The 22,312-nt window shown below is 49.6% G+C and overlaps 1 protein-coding gene across 1 annotated transcript in view; it reads left to right on the forward strand.

Moving 5' to 3' along the window:
* WDR24 (WD repeat domain 24) overlaps positions 1–22,312 on the forward strand; it is a 135,986-nt gene that overhangs the window by 34,667 nt on the left and 79,007 nt on the right. The window lies entirely within an intron of this gene.

Here is a 22,312-nt window from a genome sequence, read left to right on the forward strand (position 1 = left end):
TCTGTCAGTGTGTGTGTGTGTGTGTGTGTGTGTGTGTGTGTGTATATATATATATATATATATATATATATATATATATATATATATATATATATACTCCATAGTTGCCTACCCTCCTGCATTTTGCAGGAGACTCCCTGAATTACTGAATTAGCAGCAATCTCCCTCTCCCCCTCATTAGTCTAGCAATCTCCCTGATTTCACCTAGCCCACATTACACTGTTACATCATAGTTACCTCCCCTCCTGCATTCTGCAGGAGACTCCCTGACATAGCAGTAATCTCCCTCTCTCCCTCATTAGTCTAGCAATATCCCTCATGTCACCTAGCCCACATTAAACTGTTACATCATAGCTTCCTCCCCTCCTGTATTCTGCAGGAGACTCCCTGACATAGCAGCAATCTCCCTCTCTCCCTCATTAGTCTAGCAATCTCCCTCATGTCACCTAGCCCACATTACACTGTTACATCATAGTTACCTCTCCTGCTGCATTCTGCAGGAGACTCCCTGACATAGCAGCAATCTCCCTCTCTCCCTCATTAGTCTAGCAATCTCCCTCATGTCACCTAGTCCACATTACACTGTTACATCATAGTTACCTCTCCTGCTGCATTCTGCAGGAGACTCCTTGACATAGCAGCAATCTCCCTCTCTCCCTCATTAGTCTAGCAATCTCCCTCATGTCACCTAGCCCACATTACACTGTTACATCATAGTTACCTCCCCTCCTGCATTCTGCAGGAGACTCCCTGATATAGCAGCAATCTCCCTCTCCCCTCATTAGTCTAGCAATCTCCCTCATGTCACCTAGCCCACATTACACAGTTACATTTTTTGGGAAAAAAGGAATGAGAGACAGATACATTTACATTGAATCATCTGCCCCATTTCCCAGCACGTTACCAAGTATAGTAGCTCTTACTAACTGCTTTGGGGCTCATCTACATTTGTATATAAGTCATTTTACAAGATTCCTCACAGATGTAGCAGTACACCCCCGCGCTTCTAGGTGCCACATTCACAATCTCTCCATATATGGAACTAGACACGCCCTGTGGGGGGAGCATGACACGTCCCCTCAATGAGGCGCTTTGCAAAACTCTACTACCAACTATAATCTCCCTGAAACTAGTTTTCAAAAGTAGGCAAGTATGAGCTGCTCCTGGTGATAGAATTGGCAATTGCTGCTGTGCGCCATCCGAAAGAAAGGGGCACGCGCACGAGACGCTCATGCGCCCTGTTCTGTCAGAGCCCACCATCTCCCCCGTAGCCCTCCGCAGCCCCCACTCACCCTGCCTGTCTACCTGAAGTGGAGACAGGCAGGGAAGCCGCACCCCGCCGCCGTGCTGACTGGGACGCACGCTCGCCCATCCCAGTGAGCCTGTCTGCCAGCGTGGGCCAGCTCAGGAGATCTGGCGATTCTTCAGGCTGACTGACAGGCGCGCCATCTGTATATATATATATATATATATATATATATATATATATATATATATATATCACACATGGACACATATTAAGTGGCCTCAATTTAAAAAATATTCCATAGTGATGTATATAAGACATAATTTTTTAATTTATACATCACTATATATATATATATAGGATACTGGTGGACGGCGGCACTCACAAATAATGACACAGAAGCAGCTGGATAAGTGTCCCAACGTTTCGGAACCTAGTGGTCCCTTTATCAAGGTGCAGAGATATATATTTTTACGTATAGTGCGTACACACGGTAAGGTATAGCATGCTTTTCAAAACTAGCTAGATAGTGTGCGAGATTGTGCACTATATCTTATAGTGTGTACACACGAGCCGACATGGCTTCCGATGTTGCCGATATAGTGAACATCGGAAGCCATATCGCATGCAGATTGCATGCTTTTTTAGGGCTTGCGAGCCCGATGCGCTGCCGATGCGCGCTCCCGATTATATATGAAATAGTTTCCTATTTGATTGGCAATAAACTATTATAGTAGTCATTGGCAACTGCGTATACATGCCTAATAACAACTTGTCTACACTCATTTCATTAAGAAGCTTGACCATTTTTTTTCATCCACATCTTCACACCTGTCCATTACCTGTGATACCTTCTTTGACATAGCCTCTCTCTTTTTTTAAAACTGTATTATTGTGTACATACGTATTATTGTTATTATTTGTTGTTTGTTGTACAGTAATTGATATCGATGTATTATGATTTGCGGTACAAACCGCTTAATTGAATTGCCTTTCTTACTGCCCCTGATGAAGTCATTGAAATGACGAAACACGTTGGGCCTTGTGTACTTACCTGGTGATTGTAACTATTGGTTATCAAACAATTTCATCCAATAATGTATTGAACAAAATGTTATTTTGGCCCTTATTCTGATCGTTGCGGCCGGATCCGAATATGCGGCCAGGACTGTGCGTGCGAAACCCCGCCTTCCATACGGATCGCCAACTCCGTCCGTACGCGGTAGGTAAGAAGCTGGCCGAACGGACCGCACGTGTATTTTTCATGGAATACGCCTCCTTCATCTTAGGGAACCTCCCCCATCATTCGATGGTCGCAGACGAATGCAGGACCAAGTGGTCCACCAGCTCCCGCAACCTCAGACCACACGGACATTTTTCCGTGCAAAAGCAGGGATCTGGGCGGGCAGCTGACATCCGGCGATGTCATATGTCCGCCCCCTACACGTGCGTCACGGCCGCATTACCATACGTACGCCCAGAGTTTGCATGGGAACGCCCATGAAACGCGGGGCGTATGCATATGGTAATGAGCCCAAATAGCCCTTCACGCCCCTCTCCACCCCTTGTTCGGAGTGTTCACATTTCATGCGGGATTTGGCCGTACGCCCCGCTCGCACATGCGCAGAGACGCCTCTGCACATGCGCAGACACAAAACATCGGCGGTACGAACGCCCGCAGATATTACCGCACCAACCAGAATAAGGGCCTTTATGTCATGCTTGACAACATTTTTTATTAAACATTTACATTTATATATAATCATATACTCATCGCGCCCTCTGAACCTTTCTTTCTTTGCATTTCTAAATTGTGGGTTCCATCTAACAGGGGATCATTCAGAGGTGCTGCTTCATACTTATTGAGCGCATATTGGGGTACCTTTTATCTGTTTATATATATATATATATATATATATATATATATATACTGTAACTTTACTTCTGTGTGAATGTTTTAGGCAGCTATGGAAAAAGAAATGTGACAAAATGCAAAGTGAATGAACATAAGGGAAATATACAGTAAACCCAATCAATATTTGCTGTGACCACCCTTGACCAGTATTAATTCTTCTATGTACACTTGCACCTAGAAGAGATTTTGTGTTATTATAGTGAGGTCTATGATGAACCAGTCATAACAAACAGGTGATAATGACTATCATTTTCATAATGTAGGTTGAAACACAGTCATTAAGTGACACAGAAACAGCTGTGTAGGATGCTTAAAACTGGGTGAGGAACAGCCAAACTCTGCTACAAAGGTGAGGCTGTGGAAGTTTTATGTCACAGGTCAAACACCATGAACACAGCAACAAGACACAAGGTATTATACTGCATCAGCAAGGTCTCTCCCAGGCAAAGGTTTCAAATCAGACTGGGGGTTCAAGATGTGCTGCTCTTTTGAAGAAGCACAAAAGACGTCAACGTTGAGGACTGTAGACGCAGTGGATGGCCAAGGAAACTTAGTGCATCAGATAAAAGACACACCACACAGACATATGTCTATCAACATATAGATATATGGGTGTATCAAAACTCCAATTAGTTTTATTACAAAATCAACATGGTGTTTTGCATTTACATTTACGTTGCAAAAATGCTCCTCAAACAAATTCTGGATAACTTGGGACAGATGACATGGCGCATTGTTCTACAGAAATATTCCAACGTTGTGAGGGTACATGAAGCTCACAATGGCTTCTAATGGTCATCATGCAATGTATTGATTACAGGTCAATTATGTGTTCCGGCAGACCAGCGGACTCCACCCATGCCATGTGAAGACACTCCGCACCGTTACGGAAGCAACAGCAACCTGCACAATGCCTTGTTGACAATTGGGACTAAGCAGAGCGTAGTTAAAGAGGATCAAAAAGGAATTGTGGTAGGATGATTGACGACGCATTTAAGGTGCTGTACGTGACCGCGGCTAGTAAAACAAATAGTAGATCTAATAAAGCCGAAATACTTATGTCAGGTAACACCACCCATTGTTTAAAATTAAAAGGAAATAGATACACTCACCCAACCCAACAGGTTGTTTAAAAAATATGTGTTGGGCCTATGATGTTATTTAACAGTAACGTTATCTAATCAACTGCAAAAGCTACTTAATAATGGTCTACAGACATAATTATCAAAATAATTTTTATTAAAATAATGTGAAAAAAGGGTGTTGTCACATTATTTTAGCATCCACAGATTGTAATGAAAAGCATCTGTAGGAGTATTAGCAAAATTCTCCAAGCCCTTAAATCATACTTGCCTACTTTTGAAAACTAGTTTCAGGGAGATTATAGTTGGTAGTAGAATTTTGCACAGCACACCATTGAGGGGGCGTGTCATGCTCCACCCAGAGGGCATGCCTAGTTCCATATATGGAGAGAATGTGAAAAGAGATTGTGAATGTGGCACCTAGAAGCGTGGGTGTGTACTGCTACATCTGAGAGGAATCTTTTTAAATGACTTATATCTAAATGTAGATGAGCCCCAAAGCAGTTAGTAAGAGCTACTATACTTGGTAAAGTGCTGGGAAATGGTGCTGATGATTCAATGTAAATGTATCTGTCTCTCATTCCTTTATTTCCCAAAAATGTAACAGTATAATGTCGGCTAGGTGAAAGGAGGGAGATTGGTAGACTAATGAGGGGGAGAGGGAGATTGCTGCTTTGTCAGGGAATCTCCTGCAGAATGCATGAGGGGAGGTAACTATGCTGTAACAGTGTAATGTGGGCTAGGTGACATGAGGGAGATTGTTAGACTAATAAGGGGGAGAGGGAGATTGCAGCTATGTCAGGGAATCTCCTGCAGAATGCAGGAGGGGAGGCAACTACGCCTTAAATTTGCATTCCAGATCACATTTACCATACTTATAATCCTGGATCACCAGTACTGGCTGCAGGTAGGTGTAATCAAGGGGGGGGGGGGGGGAGCAATCATTAGGGGTACCCAGCAGTGGCGAGAGAGGGTTTTTTTGCTGCGGTTTAGCCGGCGGACCCTGGTATCCTAGAGAATCCCAGGGGGCGGGTTTATCAACACTATTTTGCAGGATATCGTCTCAAAACAGCCGTGTACGTGGACAACACAAAATGGTCAAATGTAAGAAGGGGACTGCAGCAAATATTTACCATGCAGTATCTACATTTGCAAAAATAGAGCCCATAGGCAGGGCCACCATTGGGGCTGCAGGAACCCCAGTTCCAGGGCCTAACAGAAATAGGACCCAGGATTGGAGTCGATCAAGTATAATTTGTCATAAACATAGAACACATTTCCCTTAAACCAATGTAGAGGTAGAGTAGTGCGGAGGTCTCACCAGGCACGGCAGGGATTCATAAACATCCCAACATCTCATGTGTACCTTAAGCATGTCATAACATATGTAAACTTAACATAACTAAACCTGAAATAAAGACTCGGAGACATAGGTTTGGCAGAATTTGTTAACTGATTTATTTGTAGCAACTTTTAAGCTAATTTATTTGTTTTAATTGGTTTGATTTAATTAATTTGATTTAATTAATTAATTAATGGTGGCCAAGAAAGAACGGCCCCAAATGTAACTCCACCCCAATTCTGACGTAACTGGCCTAACTCAAAATACAAGCGGTATCCAACTCTACCCACACATTGACTACCCACCCAGCCGGGTGGGGACGCTATCCCCGACACGGGTGATACAGCGAAAAAGGCCTAAGCCAATGAGAGGTGAGTGCACCGCAAACAAGCCATAAAAACGCCCCCAAAACCTGTGGTGTGAGCTAATTGGTTAAAACTGCCGTTCTTTCCCGCCTATCAGCTAACTCGATTAACATCCACCACCCTCGATAAGCAACAGGGAAGGGAGGGCGGGGAATTCTGCAGGAAGAAGAGGAAATCTCCTCCCCTTCCTGCTATTATCAATCAGTCACCACTGCCAGACCTATGTCCTTATTGGCTCTCCGAGTCACATGCCTCTCAGTGTGACACGCAGATGTGGATGTTTAATTCACTCCATGTCAAGTGTTGGCATTTCGTTACTCTAAACATCCCAACATCTCATGTGTACCTTAAGCATGTCATAACATATGTAAACTTAACATAACTAAACCTGAAATAAAGACTCGGAGACATAGGTTTGGCAGAATTTGTTAACTGATTTATTTGTAGCAACTTTTAAGCTAATTTATTTGTTTTAATTGGTTTGATTTAATTAATTTGATTTAATTAATTAATTAATGGTGGCCAAGAAAGAACGGCCCCAAATGTAACTCCACCCCAATTCTGACGTAACTGGCCTAACTCAAAATACAAGCGGTATCCAACTCTACCCACACATTGACTACCCACCCAGCCGGGTGGGGACGCTATCCCCGACACGGGTGATACAGCGAAAAAGGCCTAAGCCAATGAGAGGTGAGTGCACCGCAAACAAGCCATAAAAACGCCCCCAAAACCTGTGGTGTGAGCTAATTGGTTAAAACTGCCGTTCTTTCCCGCCAAAGCGGGGGATTTGAATAAAATACCCCCGCCCCGCCACCATCTAGGCAACTAAATCTAACACACCTAGCAGACCCTCCAGAAAAAGAAACAAACCCTCACCCGCCAGGTGAACCCCATCCGGCCTAAATAGGTGCTGACGCCCAAATCTTATCATGGCATGAGGAACTACAGCCCCCCCATTCTCCAGCACCCAACGAGCAACGGCCGCATTAAGCTTTTTTCGAGCTTCATCAATCGCCCTGGGGTCCCTAGCACCCCTCCAAACAAGCCTAGGAATAACATAGGACCAAACAATGGTGCAAGACGGCCAAGCTGATTTAATGGCAGCAAAATCATCTAAGATCAGGTGCCGCAGCTCTAATTGGGACATTTTCCCGAGGTCATTGCCACCCAGATGTATAGCCAAAACTTCAGGCAACCCGTAGCGTCGGGCATTCACCATCAGGAATGCTCGCAGGTCCCTCCAAGACATACCCCGGACACCTAACCACCTAACTACCCGGGAGCAGGCACAGGCTGGACCTTCACCTGCATAGACTGACCTAGCTGCCCAGTATACAAAGGAATGGCCGACTACCCAGACCCTTTGCCTATCGGTTCCCAGACCTGAGGAAGATATAAAAAAGAGGGGATTAGGTTGAATTCTCGGTGAGGCCTTATTACATATTAGGAGGATCTGCCAAAAGAAAAAGAAAATTTTTGTATATATATACATAATTTAGGCACAATAATTAAGGTGCCATAAGACATGCTCCAATCACGATTGGAGCCATACTGGGATACAATGGGAAAGAGACAAACAAGGGGGGGTAAGGGTATTGGAAGGTAAGGAATGACGGGTGTACTCGGCCGGAGGAAAACGACTGGACCTGCTGAGGGACTATAATTAACTATAACCAAATTAGAGGGCCAGATTCAGTCCGTCAGGTCAGGCAAAAAGCGAAAAAACTCCGGACGCTGGCCTAATGGCAGAGCGTAGATAGCCCCCGAGTAGGAAGGACACAGGGCAGGGGAACAGAATGAGCATTCAGGCACAGGCAGGCACAACATACAAGCATAGGCATGACATACAAGCACAAGCGCCTTTCAGGGCAGGAGGTGAGGCCTAATATACTTCCTATAGCTCGCAGAGCGCCACCTGCCTAACGCCTTGATGTCATTAACTGGCCAGCCAGCAGCTGCGGCAGAGGTGGCAGCCCCAATCCGAAAGGAATGAGTACCAAACTCCCTCGGTGAAAGGCCCAATCGTTCGAGGCAGCGCCTCAGCATCCATCGAAACTGGTAAACCGTCAATGGCGACCCATAATAATGCAATAGCCAGGAGCCATCGAGGGCAGGCCTGACCTCCGCATACAGGGATGCTAAAGCCACCGGGCAAATGGCAACCGGGACAACTGGTGTCACTGAAGACCACCTGCCTCTAGCTGACTGGTCAGTTTTAGACCGCCTAATTCTGAACCACAATGCCCCTGCATCTAAACGTATATCCGACACTAAAAGTACTGCCTCGCGGGATTTACCTGGGGAAACTAACTCAGAAATCCGAAAAGCCCCATGAAACGCCATGGAAAAGGCCAACCTAAAAAAAAGAGACTCAAAAGCGGAGTCCGCGCAATGACCTACTGCATTCAATAAAGACGGGAGCAGTGACGCATCGATGGGCCTGCGACAATCAGGGCTAACCGGAGACAAGCACGCCCAGCCCTTCATGGCTTTAACCACCAGGAAACACTTCGTACAGTCGGGCAAACCTTTGAGCTTAGCAAAAAAGGCTATCCCAGCCAAATAGCGCGCAGCCACTGCCCTGGACCTACCCGTGCAATACAATGACCATAAAAAGGACAACAAAAGACGCTGCCCACGCCTACCTGACTGAGCTGCCCCTCCCGCGAACGCCTCCCATTCTGTCCAGGCCGCCCGATAGTTCCTAAGGGTGGCAGGGGCCAATGAAGATTCTGCTAACCCCTCCAGTCCGACCCGATCACCTGCTAAACATAAGAGGGGCAGGGCACCCCGACATCATCAGCCTGAGGAACAAGCTCCCGAAAACGTTGCCATTGGAAACGGGAGAGGGAATCGGCGATTTCATTCGCAACACCAGGGACGTGGTGAGCCCGGAACAGGATATTATGCCGCAAGCACTGCAGTGAAAGCTGCGCCAGCAGACGTAAGACTAATAGGGACCTGGCCTTCTGATGGTTAATCGCATGCACAGCACTAAAATTGTCACACCAGAACACTAAACTCCTATTTGCCAAGCGTGAGCCCCAGATTTCCATTGAGACCATTATAGGAAAAAGCTCCAACAACAACAGGTCCCTAGTGAGACCCCTTTCAAACCAGTCACCAGGCCACTTCTCAGCGCACCAGTGACCGGCCAGAAAGCAGCCAAAACCCACCGAGCCCGAAGCATCCGTGAACAGCTGCAGCTCACTGTTAGCCACTGCGGGAGCCAGCCAGATGCACACCCCATTGAAATCCTCTAAAAAGGAAGCCCACACGGCCAGGTCACGCCTAGTCTCGGCGGACAGGCGAATGAGGTGGTGAGGCTTGCTAACCCCGGCAGTGACCCTCTCAAACTTCCTGCAAAACAACCTTCCCATGGGGATAACCTTGCAAGCGAAGTTCAGCTGTCCCAAAACCGATTGAGCCTGTCGCAGGGTGATCTTATTCCTGGACCTACACAGCTCGACTGCATCGCGCAACTTAGCAACTTTGTCGGCCGGCAAGCTGCAAAGACCCTCAACCGTATCAATCTGGATCCCCAGAAAAGACAAGCAAGTAACCGGGCCCTCGGTCTTGTCATCGGCAATAGGCACCCCGAATTGGTGGAAAAGGGACTGCAAGGAGGACAGCAGGTGAACACAACGGTCAGAGTCGGCTGGACCGACACATAAAAAGTCATCGAGGTAGTGAGCGAGCCCGCTCTCCCGCGAGGACTGCTCCACGCACCAATGCAAAAAGGTACTGAACTTCTCAAAAAATGCACAGGATACCGAACACCCCATCGGCAAGCACTTGTCGATGAAATATTCGTCACCTATGCGGAAGCCCATGTACCTGAAAGCATCGGGATGCAGCGGGAGCAAACGGAAAGCCGACTCCACATCCACCTTAGCCATGAGAGCCCCCCGTCCAAACGACCGTACCATCGCCAAAGCATCATCAAACGACTGATAAGTCACTGAGCAACGCTCGGCAGGGATGGCGTCATTAACAGAGAGCCCCGTTGGATAAGAGAGATGTTGGATGAGTCGGAATTTCCCAGGGACCTTCTTCGGCACCACCCCCACCGGCGATATGACCAAGTTCGCCAAAGGGGGCGTGGCAAAGGGACCAACCATGCGCCCAAGCTGTACCTCCTTCATCACCTTCTCCCACAACACGGAGGGAAGCGCTCTAGCAGATTGCAAATTTCTAAAAGCGCCCCCTTGCACCTCCCCCACCACAGGAAGTCGAAAACCTTTGCTAAAACCCTCCTGCAGGAAAGCAGCCGCTTCCCTGTCCCGGGTACGAGCGGAGCCATTCGGCCATGGCCTCCACCCGCACCGGCATAGCCGCCCTATCGAGCGCCCCCACCCTCGGCAGGCTTGGGGGCAGTGCCAGCGCCCGCCCTCTGGCGGGGCGGGACCCTCGAAAGCAGGTGGCAGCAGGGTGGTTCCCCGAGCAATTGATGCACAGGTGCTTGTACTTGCACCGGGACCCCAGTTGACAGGTGGAATTATTGTAGGCAAAGCACTTGCCCTTAGCGGCCCCCAGGGGAGCCGGCTTACCCGCTCCAGGGAAGCGGCGGGCTGCAGAGGACTCCCCCACCGGCCGCTGTTGCGGGAGGGAAGCCGACGTGGAGGGAGGAGTGGCTGCCGCGGCTTCTATGGGGTCTAAATGTACACGGGCCACCTCCATCCAGACCTCGAACGTCCTTACAGCCCAGGTCTAGGATATGCAAGCAATCCTGCTTACGCCTGAACTGCTCGTCGTACGTGCGCCAGGCATAACCCCCGTACTTCCGCTGCATCTCATGTATCATGTGAATGTAGCGTATTACGTTAATGTGTTCATCCGGCCGATCTTCCAGATAGCAGGCCGCGAAAACACAGAACCTGCCAGCCAGTTGTCATACGACCTATAGGAATCAGAGCCTATGCCGCCCTTATCCTTGGCTGCCTTAAAGGCCTTCTTGGTGTCCTCGGTCAGGCTGAACACATCCACGTAATCCCCTTTCTCGATCTTACGCCTACAACTCTCCCTCAGCCCCTCAAAACTGCGGTATAGTCGCAGTGTACCACCCGGGCTGATTCCGTCTCTTCCTTTCCCTCCGGGACAGGGAGGAAACCTTCCTGCGCTTAACGTGGCGGGCGCGCCTTCCCGCCTCCTTCTTAGCATACTTGGCCGCCCTCTTGCGAGCCTTCGCCGCGCTGCCTATATCAGACCCCCCAGCGGATGAGGAGGAGGAAGTGGAAGAGTGGCTATCTCGAGAGCCCCCTGAAGAGGAACTCCCCCTATCGGACCTTGAACCGTACTCCGAAGAGTCCTCACCTGCCGACTCCGGCTGAGCAGCCCAAGTGTCATCGTCCTCTTCCCGGCCATCTGGATCATCCGAACCTGAGCCGGAACCGTACTGCTCCCCAGCGAGTAACCCGCCGTCGTCATACTCTGGTGGTGGGGAAGACGTCGCCCTGTGCCTCCCGCTATGAGGCCGTCTACGCCCAGCGGAGGAATTCAGCGGCGTAGCAGACCTGCCAACCGCAGGCCCCCTATCCCTCCTTGCTCGCCGCTGCCGAGAGCGGCTAGGCCTGGGGTCCGTGAGGGCTCCGGAGGACCTGCGCCGTGCAGAACCGTGACCCCCGGTACGCGCCGGCCGGCCACCCGCCAGGGGGTGCCAGGGCACCCGCCATTGAGGACAAGGCTGCCGAGAGTGCGGATGGATCGAAGGCCGGAGCAGGAGACCTTACCCTGGAACCCGCCCCAGACCCCGAAGAGGATCCGGTGCGGCCCCCCTGGCGCCGGGCCCCATGCCTCCCCCAATCGTCCCTAGCCGCCCCCAGGTAACCCCAGCCCCCGATGGCCTCCGGTGCCCTGGCATAAGTGGGCACATAACCAGACCTGCGTCCAGGAGAAACTCCGTCACTGCGCTGCCGTCCCCCATACACCTGCGGTGACCCTGATCTATGGGCTGACTCTCCTCTATCCCCCCGCGCGTCGTCGGCATGCGCCCGAGCACGGCCTGACTCTCTGTCAGAGCCTGAAACTGACATGCTGGAGTGGAGGGGACGGGGACTGCGCTGCAGCCTGAGGCTGAGCGCCACCCCCGCGCAGCTCTCCTGACACCCACCGCCGCCGTCCTGGACCCCCTTGCACCTCTCCCAGACCTGCCGCCCCGAGCTGCGCCCGACGCGGCGCCCCTGGATGACGCACCCCTGCCACGCGGCACACCCGCGCCTCTCCCAGCAACCGGCTGCGCGGCGGATCGACCCGCCGACGCAGGCGGAGAGCCTGCGCCAGCACTGGCGGACCCCCGGGCACGTCGGCGTGGAGCAGCGGGGTGAGCGCGTGCGGGCAGGGGGAGACAGACCAGGGAGCGCATCAGACGCATCCAGGCCACCGTCCACCGCGAAGCGCGCGGGTGGACGGGCAGACCGTCTGGGCCGCGATGAGGGGGCACTAGCAGACATACCTGGCACAGTAGCGGGGTACAGGGCGCGCTGGGTGAAAATTTACTTAACACAGCAGGGGCTCCAAACTGCGACTTTCTCCACTGAATTCTGCAGGAAGAAGAGGAAATCTCCTCCCCTTCCTGCTATTATCAATCAGTCACCACTGCCAGACCTATGTCCTTATTGGCTCTCCGAGTCACATGCCTCTCAGTGTGACACGCAGATGTGGATGTTTAATTCACTCCATGTCAAGTGTTGGCATTTCGTTACTCAGTAGGGTGGCCCTGCCTGTTGTGTCAGTTCGGGGTCCCACAATATCTGATGGCAGCCCTGTGACAATGGGAAATAATATTAGCATTGCGTAGCTTTATCTTCCGATGCTGTTAGCCATGTAGCCTACGGGCTTACATAATGCACATTTGTTGTGGAGAGGATACGAAGGCTTCTCTCCCTGGTGCTGTCCACTGACACAGCCATTGTATGCAGTAGGAACTGCTTATTGGACCCCCTTCCCCGGCAACCTAGACATAGGGACTGATTCAGCCCTGACCGCTGCTGTGCAAAAGTACAGACCCCACAGGTGGCTTCAAGTCACTCCTATTTGTGAAGGGGATTGCGAAAATATGATCCCCGATTTTGTTGGACTTTTCATCGAATTTGCACAGCAGCACCCTCATGTATCACAGCAGCGATGTGTGCAAGGTCATCCTCCGGGCTACACAGGAGAACTCGCAGGTGTACCGAGATCTCGCGCATGCCCAGGGGAGCCTCTTCGGCATTCCTGATGCTTATACATCTCGTCGTTGGTGTTTCCTGGTTCACCTTGGTAACGATATGTGACGCTAGTTGCGCCTTGGTCCTCTATGGGCCTCATGTAACAGCCTGCGAGGGGCGCGATTCTATAAATAACGGCCGACTCCCCAGATAACATTATATACCACATGTGTCACAGCTGGGCGCTATTTCCAAACATCACATTGGCGTCGTGAACGCTGTACATACAAACCATCTATCAGAAATACGATGAAGGCAAAAGTCCATAATCACCAATCCCGGATGTGATGTCTTGTTATATGTATCCATCATCTGTCTAAAGCCCTGTACACACTGAGCAACCATATCCCCCACGTGTACGGGGCGACTGTCGCCGGGAGCGCGCTTCTGTGTCCAGCCCTGGGGTGGCCGATGGTCGGAGAAGCATGCTCCTCTGACCAGTGGTTCCCCCGGCAGAGAGTCTCGTTTTTATCCGTGACGGGACACTGAGCAATATATTGCTCAGCAATCAGGGCTACCACTAAGATATTTGGGGGCCGGGACTGATTTCCGGTCCAGGCCTCCCCCCCTCATCCACTTACCGCCCAACTCCTGCTCCCTCATCTCCTCCTGCTGAACCCAGCAGGTCCCAAAGCACTGACTTCTTCAATGCAGGACACCAGCAGCCAATTTAAAAGCAGCACCAGCTGGGGTGCCAATCAGAGCTTGTGTACTGGCAGCCGCTCTAATTGGCTAGCGGTACACGTGCTCTGATTGGCTCAAAAGCAGGCACAGCATTTTAATTGGCCAACGCAGCGCAGACAGCTCATTGGAAGCAGTTGGGGGGGGGTTTGCGGTTGGCAAAATGCCTGTCAGCAATCATATTGCTCCGTGTGTACGGAGCTTTATTCTACAGTTCGTGACCCCCATACACTAGCGTAACTTGTCCTAAGGACAAGTCAGACTCAATTTTCCTTGAGCTCACCTGGGAGCTCCCCGGGAGGGCACACATACAATTTGGTACTTGATGGTGTGGCCTGAACAGTGGCAGCTGAATACAGTGACGCCCAGGAACCAGCATGCTTCACACACTCCTAAGCCCGCACCCCCCCACCCCAGACTCCTGTGAAACTGGCCAATGGGTGTCCCGGACAGACTTAGGGCGCAGCGTGTCGACATGTCAGTAGGTCGACCTTGTCTAGGTCGACAGTCAAAAGGTCGACATGGTTTTTTTCACTGTTTTTTGAGCCGACGTGCCGACAGGCGGTATTTCATGCCCTACTATCCACTAGGGCGTGGTGGGAGTATAAAATAGTGGGCCCGAAGCATTGCGAGAGAAGCGAGCGATGCGAGGGGCTGAGGTTCACTTCAAACTGTGTCCATGTCGACTGTGTCGACATTTCGACCAAAAAACAGTGGAAAAACCATGTCGACCTTTTGACTGTCGACCTAGACACTGTCGACCTAATGGTATGTCGACCTAATGACATGTCGACCTAATGGTATGTCGACTTAAAAGCATGTTGACCTATTGAGTTGTCGAACTAATGGTGTCGACCTAATGGCTGTCTATCTACTTGTTGTCTACAAATCGTCCCACATCTGTAGTGTGTACCCAGCTTAAGCCACAGGCCCATACACTCTGCAATCTGCCGTGCAGGATCAGTCCTTCTGATCGGATCACCCACAAGGTGGCGGATCACCCAAAAGATCATTTTTAATAAGACAGGAGACAAATGCACCTAAGACATGATAGACATTGGACAGTATGTATCCAACAAACTCTTAATGAGGCGATCAGCTGGCGGAATGGATGCCAAAACTGACAGCTGACAAATGCGACTATATTATTTGTAAATAGGGAATAGTTCATTAACCCGCTGACACCGATAATGACTTGAGTGGAGATGTTTGGTGCTCTGTCTATCCACAGGCCAAATAATTATCGGAATTCCAGCTACGCAGAGTGACAACACAGGACTGAGCTGCTGAACGTAATACATACCACCCATACGCCATTTACTAAAGACTAGTTACAGGCCCATCAGTTGGACGGCTTCTGCAATGAACTTTCACTTTGAGCTGTGACAAATTTTTTATTTCACTTTGAGCTGTGACAGTTTTTAGCTAACAAACTCTCCACCCCACCTCCAGTCCCTATCTGCGCCTACCTCCAATCTCTGTCTTCACAGCTCCCTCTCCATATCCAGCAAGTTTGAAACAGATCAGTGCATAGTTATCTCCCCTCCTGCATTCTGCAGGAGACTCCCTGACATAGCAGCAATCTCCCTCTCTCCCTCATTAGTCTAGCAATCTCCCTCATGTCACCTAGCCCACATTACACTGTTACATCATAGTTACCTACCCTCCTGCATTCTGCAGGAGACTCCCTGACATACCAGTAATCTCCCTATCTCCCTCATTAGTCTAGCAATCTCCCTCATGTCACCTAGCCCACATTACACTGTTACATCATAGTTACCTACCCTCCTGCATTCTGCAGGAGACTCTCTGACATACCAGCAATCTCCCTCTCTCCCTCATTAGTCTAGCAATCTCCCTCATGTCACCTAGCCCACATTACACTGTTACATCATAGTTACCTACCCTCCTGCATTCTGCAGGAGACTTCCTGACATACCAGCAATCTCCCTCTTTCCCTCATTAGTCTAGCAATCTCCCTCATGTCACCTAGCCCACATTACACTGTTACATCATAGTTACCTACCCTCCTGCATTCTGCAGGAGACTCCCTGACATACCAGCAATCTCCCTCTCTCCCTCATTAGTCTAGCAATCTCCCTCATGTCACCTAGCACACATTACACTGTTACATCATAGTTACCTCCCCTCCTGCATTTTGCAGGAGACTCCCTGACATACAGTACCAGCAATCTCCCTCTCTCCCTCATTAGTGTAGCAATCTCCCTCATGTCACCTAGCTCACATTACACTGTTACATCATAGTTACCTACCCTCCTGCATTCTGCAGGAGACTCCCTGACATACCAGCAATCTCCCTCTCTCCCTCATTAGTCTAGCAATCTCCCTCATGTCACCTAGCACATATTACACTGTTACATCATAGTTACCTACCCTCCTGCATTCTGCAGGAGACTCCCTGACATACCAGCAATCTCCCTCTCTCCCTCATTAGTCTAGCAATCTCCCTCATGTCACCTAGCACACATTACACTGTTACATCATAGTTACCTCCCCTCATGCATTCTGCAGGAGACTCCCTGACATACCAGCAATCGCCCTCTCTCCCTCATTAGTCTATCAATCTCCCTCATGTCACCTTTCCACATTACACTGTTACATCATAGTTACCTCCCCTCCTGCATTCTGCAGGAGACTCCCTGACATAGCAGCAATCTCCCTCATTAGTCTAGCAATCTCCCTCATGTCACCTAGCCCACATTACACTGTTACACCCTAGTTACCTCCCCATCTGCATTCTGCAGGAGACTCCCTGACATAGCAGCAATCTCCCTCTCTCCCTCATTAGTCTAGCAATCTCCCTCATGTCACCTAGCCCACATTACACTGTTACACCATAGTTACCTCCCCTCCTGCATTCTGCAGGAGACTCCCCGAAATAGCAGCAATCTCCCCCTCTCCCTCATTAGTCTAGCAATCTCCCTCATGTCACCTAGTCCACATTACACTGTTACATCATAGTTACCTCCCCTCCTGCATTCTGCAGGAAACTCCCTGACATAGCAGCAATCTCCCTCTCTCCCTCATTAGTCTTGCAATCTCTCTCATGTCACCTAGCCCACATTATACTGTTACATTGTAGTTACCTCCCCTCCTGCATTCTGCAGGAGACTCCCTGACATAGCAGCAATCTCCCTCTCTCCCTCATTAGTCCAGCAATCTCCCTCATGTCACCTAGTCCACATTACACTGTTACATCATAGTTACCTCCCCTCCTGCATTCTGCAGGAGACTCCCTGACATAGCAGCAATCTCCCTCTCTCCCTCATTAGTCTTGCAATCTCTCTCATGTCACCTAGCCCACATTATACTGTTACATCGTAGTTACCTCCCGTCCTGCATTCTGCAGGAGACTCCCTGACATACCAGCAATCTCCCTCTCTCCCTCATTAGTCTAGCAATCTCCCCCATGTCACCTAGCCCACATTATACCGTGACATCATAGTTAGCTACCCTCCTGCATTCTGCAGGAGACTCCCTGAAATAGCAGCAATCTCCCTCTCTCCCTCATTAGTCTAGCAATCTCCCTCATATCACCTAGCCCACATTACAATGAAAGGAATGAGAGATAGATACATTTACATTGAATCATCAGCACCATTTCCCACCACTATATCAAGTATAGTATCTGTTACTAACTGATTTGAGGCTCATCTACATTTGGATAAAAGTCATTTTAGAATATTCCTCTCAGATGTAGCAGTACACACCCACGCTTCTAGGTGCCCCGTTCACAATCTTTTTCCACACTCTCTCCATATATGGAACTAGCCTCGCCCTTTGGGTGGAGCATGACACGCCCCCTCATTGGGGGCTGTGCAAAATTCTACTACCAACTATAATCTCCCTGAAACTAGTTTTCAAAAGTAGGCAAGTATGGATCAGTGTCTCTGCAAAAAATTGCGTTCACTTTCTGTTAAGTCGAGTGGACTTTAGTGGTCACTGGTGGTACTTCACCTCCGCGACAGGATGATCTGTTTCGTTGAGCTGCAGAGAAGTAGCTGTATATTAGACAACTGTTTATTCAGCGACAATCAGCCCTCACGTACATGGCATTAGGCAGATCAGTGTGGAGTGTGACTCCGGTACTGATATGATCACTCTTAATAATGAGGACGCCGGGCGCTGTAACATTACTCCCAGGAGGAAAGCGGAGCATTATCACCATGCACCTTCCTGGGGATGATTCACCCCTCTGGTCTATGAGGTCATGCTTCTCCGTGACCAGCTACTTCCCATTGTGCTGGTAATTACGAGGCCGGAATTCCAGTAACTGTATCTATAATTCCTTTCACACAGGTCAGCAACACAGAGACAACAATCAGAGCAGCCAATCAGAGCGCAGTGTGTAATATTATAGGGCGCAGGGAACAAGCTGTGGGTGATACTTTTTGTAACAACGCCCGGGTGCATTACCAGCCCAGTGGTTGTCCAGACTTAAGTTACCATACCGTGTTGTACTGAGAGGTAATTACTTTGTACCAGGAGCTGGATTGTCTTATGTTATGAAATACTTGCTTTGGGTACTGTAGGGCAGTCGTTCTCAACCTCGTCCTCAAGGACCCCCAACAGTGCACATTTTCCAGGTCACACAGAATCACAGGTGAAATAATTATCTCCACCTGTGATCTTCTAAAATCTGTCAGTGAATAATGAGTGCACCTGTGTACCTGCCGGGTGACCTGTAAAATGTGCACTGTTAGGGGTCCTTGAGGACCAAGGTTGAGAACCACTGCTATAGGGGACTCAAAAAATAAACCTACTCTACCAGAAGAAGACCCTAAATTTCAGGGGTCTTCCTGACATTCCAAAACAATAGGCCGGCATGGCGAATTGATAGGCCAAACACTGCTTTTTACCGCAAAATGGCCGCCTCCAGGTCTGTGAACTCCATTTAGAGGTGGCAATGGGCCCTTAAATGTTTCCAATGGTGGATGAAAGCCGCAAATGACTGTCAAACAAGTACTGGTACTTTCTGTGACACCATAAGCACAAATGGTCTGTAACCAATAGCAACCACTGCCCTGATCTGTGCTAGACTACCTATAATCAGGCCCAGGCAGTAGAGGAGACCTATTGATGTCCACCCATGGCCTAAGGTGTTACTAAAGGAGATCAGTAAAGGACAACATCTGATATACGTGTTCCTCAGAAACACCAGAGTTAGCCCAGAAACCGCTCCTGGTGTAGTCCCTGGGAATCCACATTGTTGCTCACACAAAAGGACTCCTGGGTAGAATTGATGGCCGCCTCCTGACTGGATGAAAGGGGTGTATTTCCAATTAAGCCCAGCTGTCTTTGCCTCCTCTACATCGATCCCTTGGGTCATAGGTTATTAAAGAGGACGACCAGCAGAGAATCCAGCAAGCTGGTTATAGAGGATGTGGGGAGGTCACAGAAGGTGTTTACTCAACACTTTATTGAATCAGAAAACATCTCCTGTGTGGCACAGTGGAGGCAGCCATATTGTGCGTGGAACCAATATTCACCCATCTATTTACTATGAACCCACTCATCTCTGTGGCACAAAGCACAGTAGGGTTAGCCATATTGTGGACGGAACAAATATTTACTGAGAAAGACACCTGCCACTTGAGTAGGAGCCAGTGACATCAATGAGGCACGAGGCACAGAATAGAAACATATATTATTGGAGGAACCAGCATTCCTGAAAAAAGTAACCTATCACTTCACTAGAAACCACATCACTGAGGCACGAGGCACGGTGGAGGTACACATGTTGTGGGTTGAACCAATCTTATTGAGAAAGCCTCACATCACTTCACCAGGAGGCAGTGATATCAGTGAGGCATGAGGCACACATAAATTCCCATAATTTCCCTTGGGGAGCAGTCACATCACTGAGGCTTGAGGCACAGTGGAGGCACACATATTGTGTATGGAACCAGTATTCCACCAATGATTTCACCAGGAAGTGGTGACATCACTGAGGCATGAGGCACACATTAATACCTGGAAGTGCTGCCCATCATTCCACCAGTAACATCACTGAGATATGAGGCACACATTAATACCTGTGAGTGCCACCCATCATTCCACCAATGACATGACCAAGGCAGGAAGTGGCTCCTGGTGAATCTTAGTCCAGGTCACAAAATGGCCGTCGTTACCGTACACAGGCGATGCATGCACTTTAATAACATTAGCAAATAAACGTAGCCCATGGCCGGCATTTCCTGGCTCTCTGTGCTACAACGCTACCACTACGCTACCCGTCCGCTCCTGCACAGGATAAGACCATATTTTATTCCCTGTCTCCCTGCAGTCCCAGATGGGACCAGAGGGAGGTCATTATGACCACAGCAGCAGCTGCTCTCCTGCTCCAGAGACACCTCTTACCAGCATTTTGCTGTGTGTCTGTCTCCTGCTCTCCCCTGCTTGATTATTTAAGAGTCTGATCAGGTTTCTCTGGTGTAAGGTGCTGGGAGGAGGGGGGGAGCCATTCCCAAAATAGAAGCAAACTCACACGACACGCTTTCCCGCTCTGAATGCGCCCCCCTCCCTCCCCTATTATTATTGTCATCCTGCGAGTAAGGCCAAAGCCGGTGCTCTATCTGCATCATTACAGAGTCCGACAGAGGACTCCGGGATACTAGAAGCCGATTTATTCGCTGATATCAATCCTGATGTTTAATAAGAGTCCTGATGCTGCAGCGGTCTCCATATACCCAGTCCTCCCCGCCAGTCACACGTTAGCCTGTATCTAGGGCTGTCTTCTGCCCCGGGCGCTGCCAGTGATGACTGCCAGCCCAGCAGACTCTTGGGCCCTTACCTAGGGTTCGATGGGGTCTGTAACTCAATTTGATGGGTCTCAAAGTGGGACAAATAGGAGGAGAAAGGGGTGCACACATCTCGCTGAGGGTCCCATGGGTTAGGCTTGCCTGGAGGGGAGGACCAGGTGGTAAATGGGGGAGGGGGGAATGAGGCACCAAAATTCACTTTATATCAATCCCACTCTCAGGTAGGAAGTCCGCACATATTCTGCAGCGCTGTACACAGAATTTTAGGCCATCAGACCCTGCCCCAGTGGAGATTACACTCTCTGGGTGGGATGGGATGTATCAAATGAAAACTTGTGCCAAAACCCCGTTCTCTGGGTTTTTACCACGTTGTCATATGTACTAACCTGTGACTGCTGAGTTTTTGATGCGGCGGGTAAAACCACATTTTTGAGGTGCTACCCTATAGAAGACGATGGGCCACCAATGAAAGCACGGGGAGACTATACAAACTCTACACAGTTAGGGCCATGGGGCCTGATTCAGGCCTGTTAGCAAGGCAGCAATTTTTGCACATGGACAAAACCATGCTGCACTGCAGGAGGGGAAGATGGAACAGGTGCAGAGAGTTAGATTTGGGTGTGTTGTGTTCAAACTTGAAATCTAAATTGCAGTGTAATAATAAAGCAGTCAGTAATTACCCTGCACAGAAACAAAATAACTTCCCCCAAATCTAACTCTCTCTGCTTATGCTACATCTGCCCCACCTGCAGTGCAGAATGGTTTTGTCCATATGCAAAAATGGTAGCCTTGCTTACAGGTCTGAATACGGCCCATGGTGAGAATCAAACCCATGACCTCAGTGCTGTAAGGCAGCAATGCTAACAATTACACCATCCAAGCTGCCCATGCCATGTATTTGCAGAGTCTCGTATGTGATTTTATGCAGATGTGCACATCTCCATTGTATACTGAGTTAGGCCCCATACACACCAGAAAGATTAGCTCACGATTAGGGCTAATTTCGACCGTTGTAACGACGGTTGTGCATGCATTGTGGGTCAATCGTTCGTTTTTCACTCACAATCAGGATCGTTTGCGACGGGATGCGCGCTCCCGTCACGTCGTGTGTCGCATTGGAGATTTTGCCTCCTGCAGCAGAATCTCCAATCCGACCGCAGGTCGGGTGCTGATTGTATGCACATCTGAAGCACATTGTGTGTGCTCCCGTCGTACGGACCGTCGTTCCAATCCGGCTTGTTTATAAAGACACTCCCACCGCAGCCATTTTGCCTCGTGGATGCCGCAGACAGCACAGCTACGGAGGTTCTCGGCGTGGGAAGCTGCCAAAACAAAAAACAGGTATGTGAACTGCACGCAGCCCTCTACAAAAGCCCTTCCCCACTGTCCACCAATGGTGCCCACCTGTAATGTGTCCCCACTGCCCACCACTGTTTGTTGGTCACAGCACAGCCCACCCCACCTGTATGTGTCCCCACTGTCCACCAATGGTGCCCCACCGCAGGTTGCACAGTGTGCCAGGCGCAGCAATGTAAACAGGCCGCCGCAGGCCACCCCACCTGTAATGTGTATCCACTGGCCTGCTAATTAGGACACAGCAGCCCACCCCACCTGTACTGTGTATCCACTGGCCTGCTAATTAGGACACAGCAGCCCACCCCACCTGTACTGTGTATCCACTGGCCTGCTAA

The sequence above is a fragment of the Crinia signifera genome, chromosome 7 (genome assembly GCF_055691185.1).
Source record: "Crinia signifera chromosome 7, ASM5569118v1, whole genome shotgun sequence".
NCBI lineage: Eukaryota > Metazoa > Chordata > Amphibia > Anura > Myobatrachidae > Crinia > Crinia signifera.